This window comes from Nannospalax galili, unplaced genomic scaffold (assembly GCF_000622305.1).
Source record: "Nannospalax galili isolate Female #2095 unplaced genomic scaffold, S.galili_v1.0 scaffold1601, whole genome shotgun sequence".
Lineage (NCBI taxonomy): Eukaryota > Metazoa > Chordata > Mammalia > Rodentia > Spalacidae > Nannospalax > Nannospalax galili.
The window spans coordinates 397,607-414,825 of NW_008344661.1; the positions used below are offsets into that span (position 1 = coordinate 397,607).

Consider the following 17,219-nt stretch of genomic DNA (forward strand, 5'->3'; position numbering starts at 1 on the left):
ACAAATAATAAAATCAGGATTTGGATCAAGATAGTCCAAATCCAAAGTAGGTTTTTTTGTTAGTAGAAAAGAATTCATATCTGTATAAATTATTGCACCTAAATTAGAAATGCATTACTGATTTTTTAAGATATTTAATACATTTATCTGTTATAGAAATGAAAATACTTATAAATTTGGTCATGTTGTATGTAAGTTAGAGAACTTTTTTTACGACAAAGTTGGCATTAACTAAGAAAGGTTTTAACATGTGTTTAAGCATGTGTACAATGACGGGGAGTACATATGGGCCCCTCAAGCCTGCAGCTGGACAATCCCTTAATATACATCTATTTGTGTCTATTGTATGCAAGTAAATTAATATTCAAAAAACGATTCCTGAATATTGTGCCACAAAACTCTATATAGACAACACCAATTAGTTTGAAAAGAAGGTTAATCTTAGCAGCGTAAACTCTAAGACTTAAGTATAGCTAACATCACTGTACTGAAGAGGGATATGTTTATATGCTAATGAAAAAAATTTCTAATTGAATTTTATCGTATCTGGTAAAGGTTACATTATGTTATGGTAAGAAACAGTCCCCAAATCGGTAGCTTAAAACAGTGAAGGCTTAAAGCAGAAAATCCGTAGCTTAAACAGTCCCCAAATCAGTAGCTTATAACCGTGAAGGCTTCCAGTATTTCTTGCTGCAGATCTATGGACAGTGTTTTATGCTGTGATGGGATGGGGACTAACAGCAGCCATTCAGGGTCTGTAGTGATGAAGGTCCCATCTGAAGAGATTGGAGAGGCCAGAGGGCTCCTTCTACTAACAGTTAATTTTTAAATCTAGTCACTCTGCATTTAGAAACAATAGAAATGAACACAATCGCCAAGTCACAAGAAATACAGAAATATAATTACAGAAGCGGAGAAGCAGCAGCTGTCAGCAGCTGGACAGCATCACGCTGCTTCTTTACCGAGCCAGTCTTTATTTTAATGAATGAGTGGATTCATCCAGAATCTTTGCAGATTTATAATTGTTTGGGGGCATGAAAACATTAAAATAATTATGTCTAGTGTAGATCACATTTAATGTGTGATCACATTATTTTCTCCTTGTGATAAATATGTACAGTTTTAGTAGTTAAAATACAACCTGGGATGTCATTTTTTAAAATATTTATTTACTATTTTTATTTTATGTGTATGCATGTATTGCCTGCATGTATGGACATGCACCCATGTTGTGCAAGGCCTGCGGAGGTCAGGAAAGGGCGTTGGATCCCCTGGAACTGGAGTTAGGGACAGTTGTTAGCTGCCATGTAGGTGCTGGGATCTGAACCCAGGTCTTCTGCAAGAACATTCAGTGTTCTTAACTGCTGAGCTATCTCTCCAGCCCCTGGGATGTCATTTTTACATTCAATTTGTGTAGCTTCTGCTAGGGTTACTACATTATTTTGATAATCTTCTAGTATTTGTTTAGTTCCACAGTCTGTCTGCTACTTAGTAGTTAGACGGCTGTCATTTCTACCAGCCACACTGATTCTTTCTCTGCCTCTTTTAATTTTCTTTCTATTCTCCTGTATTACATAGATTTAAAAATGTGACTCTCTCTTGCTCTAGGCTTGTAAATTAACTATAGCATAAGAGAAGATGACCTTGAATACTTACAGCAGAAGTGACAGAGGAATCTTGCTTGGATACATTCTCTCTTGCAAATACAAACCAAAATCTTCCACTTTCCCTATGGCCTCACGATCTGTAGCAAAGATGGAAAGTAGAAAAGTGGAAAGACACCAGAATTAAGAATAAATAGGTAGGAAACGGCAAGGAAGAATGTTATACCAACTATGTAGATTTCTCTAAGCTACTTACAGTTTTTTTCTCCTCAGACCTATCTAGGGATCACTGAAGTTTCCAATCTTAGCCTGTGCTCCTTTACAGTACTAGACTTATAGTGTTTAACTGAAAAATCATTTTGCTTTCTTACAATAGTGTCTTGCCATGTTCTTAAGGAAATGTGTTTCTTGATTTAAATGTATAATGACTGGCTCCACAAACTACCTCTTTGGTGCAGTAGTGGCACTTTTATCTTGGGGGCAATAAGCAGCTGTCTAATTGGACTTAAGGCCTGCTCAATGGGAGGGAATTCATGTGTGGTACTGTAAACATAGCTAAGTACACGTGGCTGGTGAGGTCATAGCCTCTAGAGAAGAACCTGCTTTTGTCACTTCCCTCTACCAATGTAATTTCTTACCATATTCTAAATACATATCCTGATAGTTACAGACAAGTGTACTGCTCTCCACTCATCAAAAAGCTTCTTCTTGCAACAGATAGAGACTATTACAAAGTTCCACAACTGATCAAATGTACAGAATAAGTGACTGTGAGGTGTGCAGCTCTAAATGATATATCTATATCAAACCTTTGCACCCAAGGCCCAGGGAACATTGTGGAAAAGGGGGTGGAAAGAATTTAAGGGCCCAAGGGACAAGACACCTGCTGTTAATTCATTCTAGACATGATAGGGAAGTGCCACCAATGAAATCGCCACAGTATGGTGGACATACTGACAAAACTAGTTGATACGCCAAAGTAGATGAGGGAAATTTCATAGGCGTTGTGCCAAGTTTTCCTCTGAGAGACCCACTCGCCCTCTCTGGGATCCAAACCACCACAATGGCCCTCTTAAGTTACAGTTTGGGGAATAAGTATATTTATTTGGGTTTGTCAATAAGGTTTATGCTATTCAGGAGAGGGTCACTTACAAAGACATGAACTCTCCCAGGCTCTTTCTCTCCCATATTTGAGATCCGTGCTGTCAGTGTGCATCCCACCCATGGTCTGTGTGCTCAGTTCCAAAATGGCAACTACTCCTCCCCTTTTTCCCAGTGTGCTCAGCGTTTCTCAGTGTGCTTCTCTAGGGGATTCAGTTCTGGTTTCCTTGGAAGACATGCCGACCCAAAACAGGGTCCCACCTCAAGATGAAGAGCTTCAGGCAATGAACAGGGGATGCTGAGGGAGAGAGAATCCAGTTTCTCCAGGAACTGACTCCCTGAAAAGTTATCTAATCCCAAATGAGCAACCCTAAACACAGGTACACATAAGCACCACTAAATGGACTCAGTACACTATATATATATAATCTCTATGTTTATATGTTTGTGTGTATAAATGCATGTATGCATATGTAACAATAATAAAGAAGAGGACAAGAAATTGAAAGGGAGTTGGGGGAACATGTGAGGAGCTAGATGGGGCTTGGAGAGATGGAAATAAAGCAAATATAATACTCATGTATTAAATCTCAAAAATAATAAAATACAAAATATAAAAAAATTAAGAAAACATTGTGTAAATTTGAGTCTGACTCAGCGTCCCCTGAGCCCATGTTGATGTGAGTAAAAGGGAAACACTATCAATTTAGGATCATTAAATCTGAAAAGCATGAATTCTTTTGCAGTGGAAAGTCCAACTGAAATGCTTTTAAGCTAAGTCATCATGGCATAGATTGTGAGTAATGCAAGCATTACTTGAAAAGAATAGATTTAGGTGTGTGGGAGTTGGCACAGGAGCAGCTCTTTATAGCAATGGTTGTGAAAACACACACAAAAAAACATTTGAATAAAACACGTACGGGAAATTATGGAATTTGGTATTTCAAAATTTCTCTATTAAACAGTATTACTTTAGTCTTCTCCAGCTTGATGCAATAAAAAATCACTACGTACTCCTTAGGAGAGTTAAGACTATGCACGAAAACAATGACATCCAGAAAACTTTAAGTTAAATCGAACCATCTTTAAAGAGTGTATGGCTTAATTAAAAAATTTCCTTGGAAAATAAACTTTGACATGAACTTGACAACTATGTTCAGCTGTGTTTATCTTCTCCTCTATGGAGACCAGACTGCACAGCAGCTTCATAGTGAGGTGCTTGCTAATTGTTTACTGACAGAATTGTTCTCAACGTTCTTAACTTTCCAGTCATGATATTCCATTAAGTTTTGGGGGAAAACATAAATTACATTAGTCAAATAGGTGACTAATATACTTTAATTAACACTGCATTCTTCGTATTTATCATTACTTTGGAAGTTTAAGGAAAGTTACTAAAGTCAGTAGATTGCTCAGTGGTCCTGGATGGTTGGTGTAGTGGGTAGAGTAAGATTTTTCTTTTTCCTCTTAATGTTTTAGTTTTAAGATCTACTGTGGTTGAAACTTTCAAATGTTAACCGTGAAATGGTTATTTTTAGGTTTTAATGTTAGTTTTGTCATTGTTATCTGTTAACTTAGCATGGTGGTACCAACGAAATGCTCCAGATACCAGCAAAGAACATTTTATGCTTAGGAGAAGAAGCAGGCAATGCTTACATGATCATGGTTTGTAGTCTCCCGAGAGTACGCTCACATCTCTATTTTTGATTGGATGAGGCTTAGCATTACCACTTGTCCTTCATCTAGTTGGCTATGCCTCCCCCCGTTGAGAGACCAGTAACTTAGGAGCAGTGAAACACTTGCAGCTTACCATCACTGCTACCTGTCAGTGAGTGAGCTGGTGAAATACTTTCTTATAGTTCAAAACAAACAAACAGAGCAAAACCCCCCAAAACCAGGAGTGGAATGTAAGAGCTATCCTGAGTAGAATCTAGTAAAGAAAGAAGTGGAAGTGAGTAAAGTCAGGTTAGGGAGAAGTGTATTAAAATATTGCTGACTTCTTGAGCTTGTTGAAAAATTGTTTTATGTGTTCATAACTGGTATGGTGGCACTAATGAGAAAACCAGTAGGAACTCTTTGTGAAGGTAACCCAGGCCTCCCTGTCTCAGCTAACCTAGCCTCCCTGTCTCAGCTAACCCAGGCCTCCCTGCCACAGCTACAGCTAACCCAGGCTTCCCTGTCCCAGCTAACCCACGTTTCCCTGTTCACAGCTAACCCAGGCCTCCCTGTCCCAGCTAACCCAGGCCTCCCTGCCCTAGCTAACCTAGGCCTTGTTGTCACAGCTAACTCAGGCCTTCCTGTCACTTTCTTGGATAGATTGAAACATGCCGTACAGTGTTGACTAACTTCTTTCTAAATCAGTAAAATGTGTTTTTCAAACACTTAAGTGTCTTGATTTTTGTTTCTCTTCAGCTACACAGTGAGTGAATAATTCCTAAGCCAATGGGCTTTCAGTTTTCAGGGAGATGAACCTTTTCAACATTCTACATGTAAATTGTAAGAGACCAAGTGTCACAAGCCATTAAGCACCTGGTTATAATTTTCTGTATGTTTATAATTCAACTGCTATCCAAATATTTGCTTGTTTCTTAAAGGAAATGCTAGCCTTGAACCTTTTCTCCTTGAATTGGGATCAGGCATTTATTTTTAAGCTGTTTAAAGATATGTGGGTGGTTATCACCACACTATTTATCACCTGCCACTTGTCTACTAAATCAAATGTTTCCTGTCCCATCCTCAGAGCAGGTGAAGCACAGGAAGTGTGCTGGGGGTAGGGACTTCTGGTGCTTATTTGTTGCTACCATTAGCTGGTGAAGAAGTCCACAGGACCCTGGGAGGTGACTGTTAAATTAACCAGACTCTCCAGATGTTCTGGAATATTTTCACTCTTGCTTTAAGAAGGAAAATTGCCTGTTGGGACAGGGCCACTTTCCAAGGCTTTGGCAGCTGCTGAGCCTGAAGGGTGGATAGAGCCGGGACTGAGTCTACTTCCAGCAGCTCTAAGAGATATACATTATTTGTTGTGATTTCTCCCTACATGAGAGAGAAAGTTCATAATCTTAATGTATTTGAAAAATCCTAATGTTTGTAAACTAGGAGATTTCTTTGATTCTCAACTTTTTATTTTTGTAGGTGAGAGAATTAAAGCCTAAATGGAGTGAAGAAATGCCAGGGATTATGGAGTCAGATTTGTGCAGGGGATGATGATTTTGTCTGTATTGATGTTTGAATAGGTTTCTACATAACAGTCTTAATTTGAAAAACTCAGGAAATTTGATTTTGCACCATGTTATTTTTGTTATGTTTATGGCTTATGCTAGGTGAACATTCTCTTGTCAAATGAAAACAGAATATTATTTTTAGAGCTATTTTAATAGATTGGGGTCAGCAAAGGGTTTGTTTCGTACCCCCACTTCTAACAATAGAGTTACTTTCTTTTTCCCTCTTCCCTGTAAAATTCTCTTGGCTGCAATCATTAAGTAGGGCTTGAGTGGGAAGCACAATGTCTTGTGTAGCCCTTAACACATGTTTCTCTCATCTTTTTGGTACTGTCCCAGCATACCCATGTAGGGCCTCCCAGAGACAGTCCTGTGTGCAGATGGCAGACTGAGCTGTGGTATGTATGAGTCTATTCCACAAAAGCATCATTTGGTTTTCCGAGAGACCTCATGGAATGACGTCGTGTCTTGTGGGCTGCAGCCCTGTGTGTTCAGTTTTGCTTGCTGAGGTTTTCCTTCTCTCAGGCGCCTCTCCACTCAGTCTGCTTCCCTATTTTTGTCCTGTGAGAATGAGTGCATTCTTCCCTTCTGTTTCTGTGTAAGTTATACTTTAAGATGCTTTACCATGACAGAGCCTTTTATGTCTTGTAATGAAATAATTAGATATCAAAATTAACATCTTGCTAATATCAAAACGGTATTGAAGAGACTGCTAAAATAATCTTACTTGCTTAGCATAGAAATCTCTATGGTTTCTCTCTATTTATACTCATAACCTAAATCAATTTAAATGCTGGTTAAATTGCTGATTTTTAAAAATTTAAATATATCCAACTATCTTGTGGGGTGTGTGTGTGTGTGTGTGTGTGTGTGTGTGTGTGTGTACTTGTTAATGTGGGTGTGTGCACATGTGATGCTCAGGCGCACATACATGTATGCATATCAACGCCAGCAGTCGTCTTTGGGGTCTGTTGTTGACTGCTGTCCACCTTGATGTTTTGAGACACAGTCTTCCATGAACTTGATGAGCACTGATTCAGCTAGGGTGACTGGCTAATAAGAGCTGTATCTGTCAGTCTCCACCTTACCCCACCCAGCTCTAGGATTACAGGCTTGAGCACTGCCATGCCCAGCTTTTTATGTGGGTGCTGGGGTCTGAACTTAGGCTTCATAAATGTCAGCCAGCACTCTACCAACTGTGTTATCTCTTTAATCCATATGTATCCAGCAATCTTTACGAAGGACAGCCTGTTTACAATGCTATATAAGATCTTACTTTTATCTTAAAATCATGGTTCAATGATGTGCTTTTGAGAACTATTTGTCAAACTCTGAATCAGAATAATAACCATCTTTTCTTCTTGACTCTATGAGGAAAGATATTTTTACTGAAAAAAAAGTTTTGGAAACTTTTATCAAAATTTACTCAGAATGAAACATAAAAATGATTAAAAGCAGAAACTCTATTTAGTTCACATCTTAAGAAGAAAAAAATTAAGCCTCTCTTCCTCCTTCTTCTTAATCCCTCATAATGTCTGCCCCCAGTTCCTTTGCCCTTGACTGAAAAAAATCAAAACACAGTATTTATTTTATTTTTATTTAATGTGAGTCTATTGCCTGCATGTGTGTAAGTGCTCCTGTGTCGTGCAGTGCCCGTGGAGGTCAGAAGAAGGGGGTGTTGGGTGTCCTGGAACTGGAATTAAGGATGGTTGTTAGCCACCATGTGGGTGCTGGGATTTGAACACTGGTCTTCTCCAAGAACAGCGAGTGCTCTTAACCTCTGAGCCGTATCTCTAGCCCCCAGAACATAATTTTAAACAACTAAAATATTACCACAAGTAGTTCAAAATTGGGAGTGGGCTATATTCCAAAAGCTGTGTAGACAGATTGTTTAAATTCACAGATTATTTCCTTTTGAACGCTTTCTGGTAGGACAGTGATTGGTATGGCATCCAGGGGCGTGCATTTGGCCGTGCAAATTAAACTGGTTTTCTACTGTACTAAGTAATTCCACTTTTAGACTTTATCTATTCAAAACAGTGGAATGCCTAGAATGTATGTACAAGAGTGGCAGTCACAGTGGTGCAGGAAATAGCAAGATACTAGGACAGTCTAGATGCCAAACTGCATCATGCCCATGAAAATCTTGAGCCATTACTTCAGTAGCACATTAAGCAGCTTTAAAGAGTGTTGACATCATTACACCTTTTTCGTTTGTACTTGGTATTGAACTGTCCATTAACATGTTAAACAACAAACTAAGTTAAAAGGCTGTGTGTGCTTTTTAATTCTGTCTCCTCCTCCCTCCCCTCCATGCCCCCCCCCCCCCCTGACCCCGTGTGCATTTGACACATACAAAACTCTGGATGACTATTTACCAAAATATTCATTGATGGTTTCTACATGATAGAATTAAAGGTGACTTTTCAGGTTACTTTCTTATTTTTTTCATTTCTTACAATGTAATGGATATGTTTTATAGTTAGGAAAATCACTGGTATTATTTTTGTTACTTCTGGTAACAAAAGATCACTGTATTACCAATTTTCATTGTCAACAGAAACTGGAAGAGGAGTTAGTGGTAGCACTCTTGTCCACAGAGGGCATACTTTTTCCACTTGACCTTCTGGAATTAAACTTTGGATAGTTCAAGCTTGTAATCTTGTGCCTACGGTAGGGCTGGAGGAGCAGCTGAGAGACAGTGATCTTGTTCATGATGCAAGCCATTTCAGTGACCCAGCACTCTGGCAGACATACAGAGGAGCTCCCAGGGATAAGGGCATGGCCATTCATCATGTTGAATGTTCTTCAGGCAAAGACTAGGTATAAACACCACCACAAATTATTATTAACCCTAAGTTAATGTAAAAATTGTTTTTCATTTAAATCCTTTTTCTGTGAAGCCATGAAGGGCTATTCTAAAGCACACTTTCTAGTGTAACTCTTACTGTCTTGAAAGATGAAATTTTCCTTAGTCATTCTGTGAAACACTGCTATAGTCCAGATGTAAGTTTATGTTTCAAGAAAATGAGTGTGAGAATTATTTCCCCAAGCAGGTATTAGATTCTCTTTTCTGAACTGACTTTTATGGGCTGCATTTTAAGCTCCTGTAGGTTATTCAGTGCTGTGACACAACTAGTAAGAGACACAAGGACTAGACCTGACAGGCCACAGGACCCAGATGACATCATCCTTAAATGAAGACAGTGTTTACATGTTTAGAGAAATGTGTCTACACCTACACCCATCTCTATGTACATTTATATCTATGTGTGTGATTATATGTGAACAAACATGGCAAAATTATCTCAATAAAGCCAAATAAAAGAATCCAGCTGGGATGGGTGGCACATGCCTTTAATTCCAGCACTCAGGAGGTAGAGGTAGGCAGATCTAAGTGACATTGAGGCCAGCCTGGTCTACATAGTGAGTTCTAGGCCAGTTGGGGTTACAGGGAGACCCTATCTCAAAAAAAATTTCCAATTGTAGCTGTCTGTACAATCACAATCTTGATGAAAAAAATTTAGCAGTACTTAAGCAGATTTAAAAAATATTACTATTATTATTACTTATTTTATGTGTATGAGTATATTGCCTGCCTGAATGTAAGTGGACCCATATTGTGCAGTGCCTGTGGAGGTCAGAGTTAGGACGGTTGTTAGCCGCTGTGTGGGTGCTGGGAACTGAAACTGGGTCCTCTACAAAAGCAGACAGTGCTCTTAACCACTGAACCTTCTCTCCAGTCCCTTAAGCAGATTTTTTTTTGTAGGCAGATTATCATGTATATAATCATGGAAATGTGAAATAATGTGAAGGAGGCTATTGAAATACATCAAAAGAAGACAGGAAGTTCACTCTGGAGATTGGCCCTTAAGGAAAGACTTGGAAAAGAGTCTTTCTGAAAGAAAAGGAGAGATGTGGATTATTGAAGAGGAATGATAATTAATTCAAAGTAAGTGGGCTATAGAAAAAAAACAGAAAGGGAAGACAGCTGTGGTTTGGGAGGGATAATAAGAAAGCTGACATGGAAACAGGGCCATCAGTGGATGGTGAGAGTGTTGGGGGCACCGTGCTTATCTTGGAGAACAGTTCTTCATTTTCTGGGAACTTTGAGATGATCCTTAGTTGTTGGGAAATAGATGGTAGTAACTCTTGTCAGCTATGAAAATACCAAAAACTGTCCCATAAGCTCCCAAACATCTTCAGTGGGAGACTTATCATCCTGTCTTTGAACCACTGGCTACATAGAGAGTGCCAAATGCCAGGGCAAAATGCCAGGATACCATCAGGATTCTATGTTTGAAACTGTTCTGTTTTGATTTTTCCATTTCCTCTGTGCTGGCATTCTATAACACTATCCTTTTATTCATTCTTGACAACAAAGCCACATCCACACCCTTTATTTTCTGTGGCATAATTCAGTTAAGAGTAGATTTCAATTCCAATAGCATCTATTTCACACTGCCTTAACCTCACTTTATTGCTGTCTATAATTATCTTCATTTATAGCAGGCTTGGGTGAAACTTAGGGGCACCGGGGGGTTTGTCAAATATCTGGAGTAATTTTTCAAAGATTTGGATTTGGATTTGTGGGGGCTATTGGGCAGTGCGGGTAGGGAGGGGGTCTAAATATGCTTACGATCTATTGTATGAAAAGCACAAAAAATCAATAAAATAGTATATAAAAGAGGAAAAACAAAATAATGAAATTTCCAAGTAAATGGATGGAGCTAGAAATTGCTATACTAAGTGAAGCAACACAGACTCAGAAAAGCTAGTGACATATGTTCTCCCTGATTTGTGGATCTTAGCTCAAAGTCCTTAGATGTAAAGGCAGGAGCCAGGAAGATGGAAAGAAGGAGCTTTGTGGGGGGGGGCTAGGAGGAGGTAGGTGTTACTAAGGGGGAATTGGAGGAAATGGGGTATTTTTAACTGGGAGGAATTAGGGAGGGTTATACAGGGGAAGAAAGAGGTGAGGTAAATAATGCTTAAGTGGTGAGAAAAACCAGAGGGAAATGTATTAGTTCAAAACCCTACTGAAAAATATATATGATTGCATGTGTATCATGTATATATGATTGTATATGATACAAATATGCAAACATATATGATACACATATTATCATATATATTATTGTATGTATAATATATATGTGTATAGCTGAAGGCTATATAACAAGAAACAAAGTGCCAGACAGGAGAAATCCCCCTTCAAGCTGTTGGTCAGGGTAGTCCAAGAGACTCCCAAGTAACACAAGCTGTTGCCACAGACCTTGATTACCTACCAGGACTTGAAGGAAAGACCCTATTGCTAAAGACAGAACACACTTCAGACATAAGACTTGGAGCAATTGAGCTGGAACTAACCTGGAAACCTCTTCCCTGAAGACTAGCTCTCAGAGTTTCAGAGGATACTTTGCAAGCTGCTAAGGGAGAAAAAAAACAATCAATGATCCAACCCTAGTTGTAAAGTCTAATAACCACAACAATGATCGCACAACAAACTATCCCTATTGGTGCAGCAGTGGCACTTTTATCTTGGGGGTAATCAATAGTTTTCTAATTAGGCTTAAGGCCTGCTTAATGGGAGGAAACTCTTGTGTGGTCCTTATAAACATAGCCATGGGTGGAGAGGTCATATATCCTAAAGAAAACCTATGCCTGTCACATCCCTAGACAAACATAATTTCTTACTGCATGATTAAATATGTATCCTTATATTTAGAGAGACATATATCTGTCACAAGTTTTTTTTTTCAATAGATGGAGATTATTATAGAGTTCTACAACTGGCCAGACACGAAGAATAAGTGTCTATGAGGTGCCTAGCCCTAAGTGACACACCTGTAATACAACTTCTACAGCTAACACACAGGAAGCATGGTGGAACTGGGGCAGAGAATATTAATTCATTTCTCAACTCTCACTAGTGAGACTTCTCATGCAACAGATGGTGATTAACACAGAAAGCTACAACTGGCCAAAATGTAGAGAATAAGAGACTATGGAGCGTGTATCCCTGGACAGGACTCCTATATTAAATCTCTGCCACTCAGGGCTCAGGAACCATTGGGGAAAAGGCTTTGGAAAGACTGTCAGAGCCGAGGGTGGTAGAAGACCACAAGCAATCAGAGTTTTCCAGATGATGTGGAAGTTACTCCTATGAACTCACAGCAATGCTGACAGCATGCGCAAGACCCTGCAAACTCAAACCAGACAGAAACTCAGGATGGAAATGGGGAAATGGGTAAGAAGGCCCAATCTTAGCTAAGGAACCATTGGCAACTAGTCACTACTGGTTGAGGGAGAGTTGTTATTTTTTAAGGGAATGATGCTTGATAGGTTAATCAGGGTCCAATGGATGGACTCACACTGAAGGACATTTGGGAACACAAACTTGACTCCATAGGCCTTAACATATATGACAGAATGCATGAAATCTATAGAGAGGAGGCTGTAGAGGTGCAGATGGGGGAAGAGTCTAAATATGATCAAGATGTATTGTATGAAATGCAGAAAAATTCAGTAAAATTAAAAAAAATTGTGAAGAATTATACAGATTGAGTGAAGAATGTTAAATAAATCTCATATCTTTCAAATAAAAAAGATCAGATCATGATATAGTATCATTTTATATACTTCTAGATTTAAGTAAATATTTTTCAAGAATTTATGCATTTTTATGAAAAAAGCATATTGGTTTATGTTACTTTTCTGTAAGATTTTAGAATAAAATATCAAAGTTTTGTGGCTTCAAAAAATTGGATTTGCTAAGCCCCATTTTGCCAACCATCTCTTCTCACCCCCATTCCTCTAAACTTTAAAAACACATATATTTTAGAGAACATTGATTCCATGTGTTTTTAATTCATTTTATTTTGTATCATCAAAACTATTTTATAAAGTAGTTTGGATCCAGGAAACCCATTGAGCCTTTAAAATAAACTCTTAACAAGTCTTAAAAAAAGTCACATAAATATATCAAAGTGGCAAAAGGATGAAGTTTAATGGAGGATGATTGGGACTGAAATTTGGCAAAATTATTTTGACACTGATTTGTACTGTTCTATCCAACTTCCAACCTGCAATCCAAGGAGGATGAATTGGGTTAGTTAATGTGAAAAATACTATAATAAATTCTTTAAATCAAGACATATATAATCCAGCAAAATATTGATAAATCAGCTTGATTCAGGTGGCTTGTTGATTCTTAATCCTCGGGATTGTTGCTGTATGGGTGGCGATAATGGTGTTAGAAACTTCAGGAAAAATTGAAAAATGTGAGATGTAACAGAATAAGAGAAATTTAAGAAAGAAAATAAATTTGTTAATTAGTTAGCTTATGACTGTGGTCATAAGTCTTCTGATTTGAGAGGGACTTCAGTCTTCAGATAAGCTTGCTGATGTTCATTGATGTTGAATATATAAAGTGCCCGTCATTCATTCAAGCACACACTGCAGGGCTATGCCAGTATTCATAATGCAGTTATGCTGAAGCCACTGTAATAGCTGAGACAAATATGTTGACTGATGCAGTGGCTGAGAGCCTTGTTGACATCTGTTCACCTGAAGTAATTGAAGATAATTTTTAGGAAGATGGTGGAAATCACGTCTGAGAGTTTGAACATCAGGACTCTGCAGACAGAGTAAATGAGGAAAATCTGGATTATCTGTCAAATCTGGTGAAGGTTGTTAATATTTCTACCGCAGGATGCAAATTTAAATGCGATACTATTTTAGCTTCACATCAGAAAGGAACGTCTTATGATCGTCCACATTTCTCTTCCATGTTATTCAGGATCTCCAGTGAGCACATCTATACATTGCTAATGAAGATAAGAGACCAGAGCTAATCAAGAGTCCAATCGTTGATAATCCAACAATTCCATTCTTGAGAATGATCCTCAACACACACACACACACACACACACACACACACACACACACACACACACAAGCATTCTTAGAAGTCAATTGATGCCAAAACCTTGAAATGATGTAAGTGTCCCAAAATAATGAAGATTTAAGATTATAGAAGCCACATAATAAAAACGAAACCATGTCAGAAACTCTGCTGGGACTAGGATGTGGCTCAGTGGTAGAGCTCACCATGGATGCAGCCATGGTTTGATCTCCTGCATCACACACATAAAGGGAAGGGAAGATCCTGCGGCCTTCATCACAGGTGTTATCAACCACTGACAAGCCATTTGTAAAGGGGGTTGTTGATGGTTTTGACAGTTCAAATTCAAAGGAGGGGAAATTGTGATACTTTCTCCTTTCTTTATCCATCACTATTTTTCATTTACAAAATTAATGTTTTACCAGGGACACAGGAAGTAGGCCTAAAGCTGACTAAGGTGTGTGTGGGGGGAGTCCAACATGAATGACCTTTGAGCTGCTAACTGGTCACTAGCTACCTAGCACTATGAGTTCTTGTCTATTTTTCCATAGTCTGGAGTGCATTAAAGAATCCTCTGATTCAGTCCTATTTCAGTATGTTGGCTGTGTAGAAGGTTCACATGCCTTTTGAATAGAAGCTTCCCTACTGTGGTAAACAGCAATCACAGAAGTGAGGCAGAGACCCTTGCCCTGCACCCTTTCTGACTTCTCAGTGAACCTGCCCATTTCTTAAACGGAGATTTCCACTTTCTAGGGTGCCATACTTCTGATTTTTAAACAGAATTCCCTGTAAACTGACTGATGTCTTCAAGGTCAAAGTTATTTCCATTTCTGAGCCAAGGCATCTCCATGGGGGCAAGGCTGCCTAGGAGAGAATCAGGGCAGGTTTTGCTTCTCAGCCCCTGACATGTGAGCACTGAGGAAGAGATGGGGTGAAAGGATGCCAGGCTGACTCAGGGCAGCTGAGCCGGCTCCTGAGGAAAGCATGAGCATCAGAAAGGAAGGAATTTCTTGAGCCAAAGCTTGGGCCTAAGCCCAGGCATTGGATGGCCTTAACCGGCTTCAGTCCTCTCAAGAAAGTGAGCACAGTCCTATTTCAGGTTCAAGAAACTCCAAGCCTTGGAAGGCAGCCTCCATGGTTTCTGCTCTGCCAACATTCTGGCTACTCTGAAGTCAAATAATAGGATCTGGTAAGTTCTCACTTTTGTGTTACAAGTATGTGCATATTGGAAGTTTCTTCAGTCTAGTAGTTCCTGGAACAAATGGTTCAAAAGTGCTCAATGAAGATAGGTTCAGAGCTTGTATTTTGCATGGGAGTCTGAGTCCTCCAAGAAGTGGGTGCAAGCTATAATTAGACATGAAGGAGTTTATTACAGGCAGTGGCTGTGTGTAAAGGAGTAGGAGAGCTTCGAGAATCATTCAGAATGTTTTGCTAGTCTAACCCCAAGTAGAGGAGTGATCGAGACAGGTAATGTGTACTCCTAGACTGTAGAATGGACTAAGGAAGGATTTGAAAGGCTTTATTGGCATTCTTAAGCCAGAGTCCATGAAAAAAGAATCTTATATCTTAGAAGCAAGTCTGCAGGAAGCAGTCTAGGGGAGATATGGTCTTGGTTCCATAGTCTGGAGAGCATCAAAGAATTCTCTGATTCAATCCTAGTTCAATATGTTGGCTATCTAGAGGGTTCTACAGGCCTTTTGAGTAGGAGCTGCCTGGCTAGGTTAAATGGGAATCATGGAAGTGAGACAGAGTCTACTGTCCAGCCACTTGTGACCCAAAAATGGCAAGTCCACATGGTTTGATTTCATAGTAGCACAGAGTGTTCGCAGAGAAGAAACAGTGGAGACTGCCTTTAAAACTTAAGTTTCCTTGAACTTGAAGTGTGACTGTGCTGCCTTTCTTGGGAGGACTGGAGCTGCATAAGGCAGTCCAATCCCTGGGCTTAGGAAACTAATCAGAGATGTGTTTCAGAGAACAAGGGGTCCAAGTATGTCTCTTGTGAGGCAAGGGTCACTGGACACATTTTCATGACAGTCACTCTGAGACTCAGAAGGGCAGATGACATCTTGATCCAGCCAGACCTTTCTTCTCTCCCTTCATGTTCTTCATTAATTTTATTTATTTATTTATTTATTTTTATGTTATGTGTATGAGTGTTATGACTGCATATGTGTAAATGCACCCTTGTCGTGCAGTACCTGGGGAGGACAGAAGAGGGTCGGATCTCCTGAAACTGGAATTATGGGTGGTTGTTAGCAGCTATGTGGGTGCTGGAAATTGACTCCAAGTCTTCTGCAAGAATAGTCAGTGCTCTTAGCCACTGAACCATCTCTTCAGCCCTGATGTTTTTCATTTTAACTCTGTCAAGAGTTTTGTTCATTTTTGTCTCTTCAAACCATTCAGTCTACCTTGACTACCTTGAGAGTAAGTTGACCTCAGGGAAGGAAGCTAGTCTAGAATCCTCAGACACTTTCCCAATTCAAATCAGCCCACCCCGTCCAGGGACCCTACATGTGCTGTTTTGTTAAACAAAACAAAAGTCCCTAGTCCTTATTTTCAAGCTTGAGGTTTGACAAAAATTCTGCAAATCCATTAGAAGCTCTGAAAGTGTGTCTGCTGAGCTTTCAAATGCCCTAATAGAGCATCTAGCTGCTTTTTGTCCTGTTGGAAGGAAATCCTCTCTGATAGCTCCCAGATGCACAGCTAAGGGCCTATCATAAGCAAATTCAAAAGGATTACAAAGGTGACACTTAACAAAGTATACAAATAAAGTTTTATAAAAGTGTCCTCTCTAAATAGCATTTCATTTTATGTGATCAGAATTCAAACTTGAGGGGCTGGAGAGATGGCTCAGCAGCTAAGAACACTGGTTGTTCTTGCAGAAGACCTGGGCTCGAATCCCAGCACCCACATGGCAGCTAACAACTGTCTGTAACTCCAGTCCCAGGGGATCCGACAGCCTCTTCTGACCTCTGCGGGCATTGCACAACACAGGTGCACTTACCTACATGCAGGCAATACATACATACACATAAAATAAAAATAATACATAAAATTTTTAAAAAGTTAAAAAAACACAAAATCAAACTTGAAAATGGAATTGTGAATAACATAAATATGTTAAAGTATCAGAAATGTAAGATTCACAGTAAGACCACATTTTTATTAGGAACATTAAAATAGGAATTGAACCATTTACAGGTACCCTAAGCAGAAAGCCATTTGGGTTCTAATTTAGCTTTGCGCTAAGGAAAAAGTAAATAAATTGAATGAAGTTAATTAAAAATTTTGGCCGATTTCTCACTTGTGCATTTACTTCTCAAATATCGGCCAGCTATTTTCAGGAGAGTTTTAGCCATGGTCTTAAAAAACACATGAAAATTAAACTGGCAT

At 39.2% G+C, this 17,219-nt stretch overlaps 1 long non-coding RNA gene across 1 annotated transcript in view; it reads left to right on the plus strand.

The window, feature by feature from the left end:
- The first annotated feature begins 6,456 nt into the window (after positions 1-6,456).
- Positions 6,457-17,219, plus strand: part of LOC115071679 — a 30,602-nt gene continuing 19,839 nt past the window's right edge. Inside the window, exons 1-2 of the long non-coding RNA XR_003850776.1 lie at positions 6,457-6,521; positions 9,693-9,875. This is a non-coding gene — a long non-coding RNA (uncharacterized LOC115071679). The remainder of the gene's footprint in view (positions 6,522-9,692; positions 9,876-17,219) is intronic.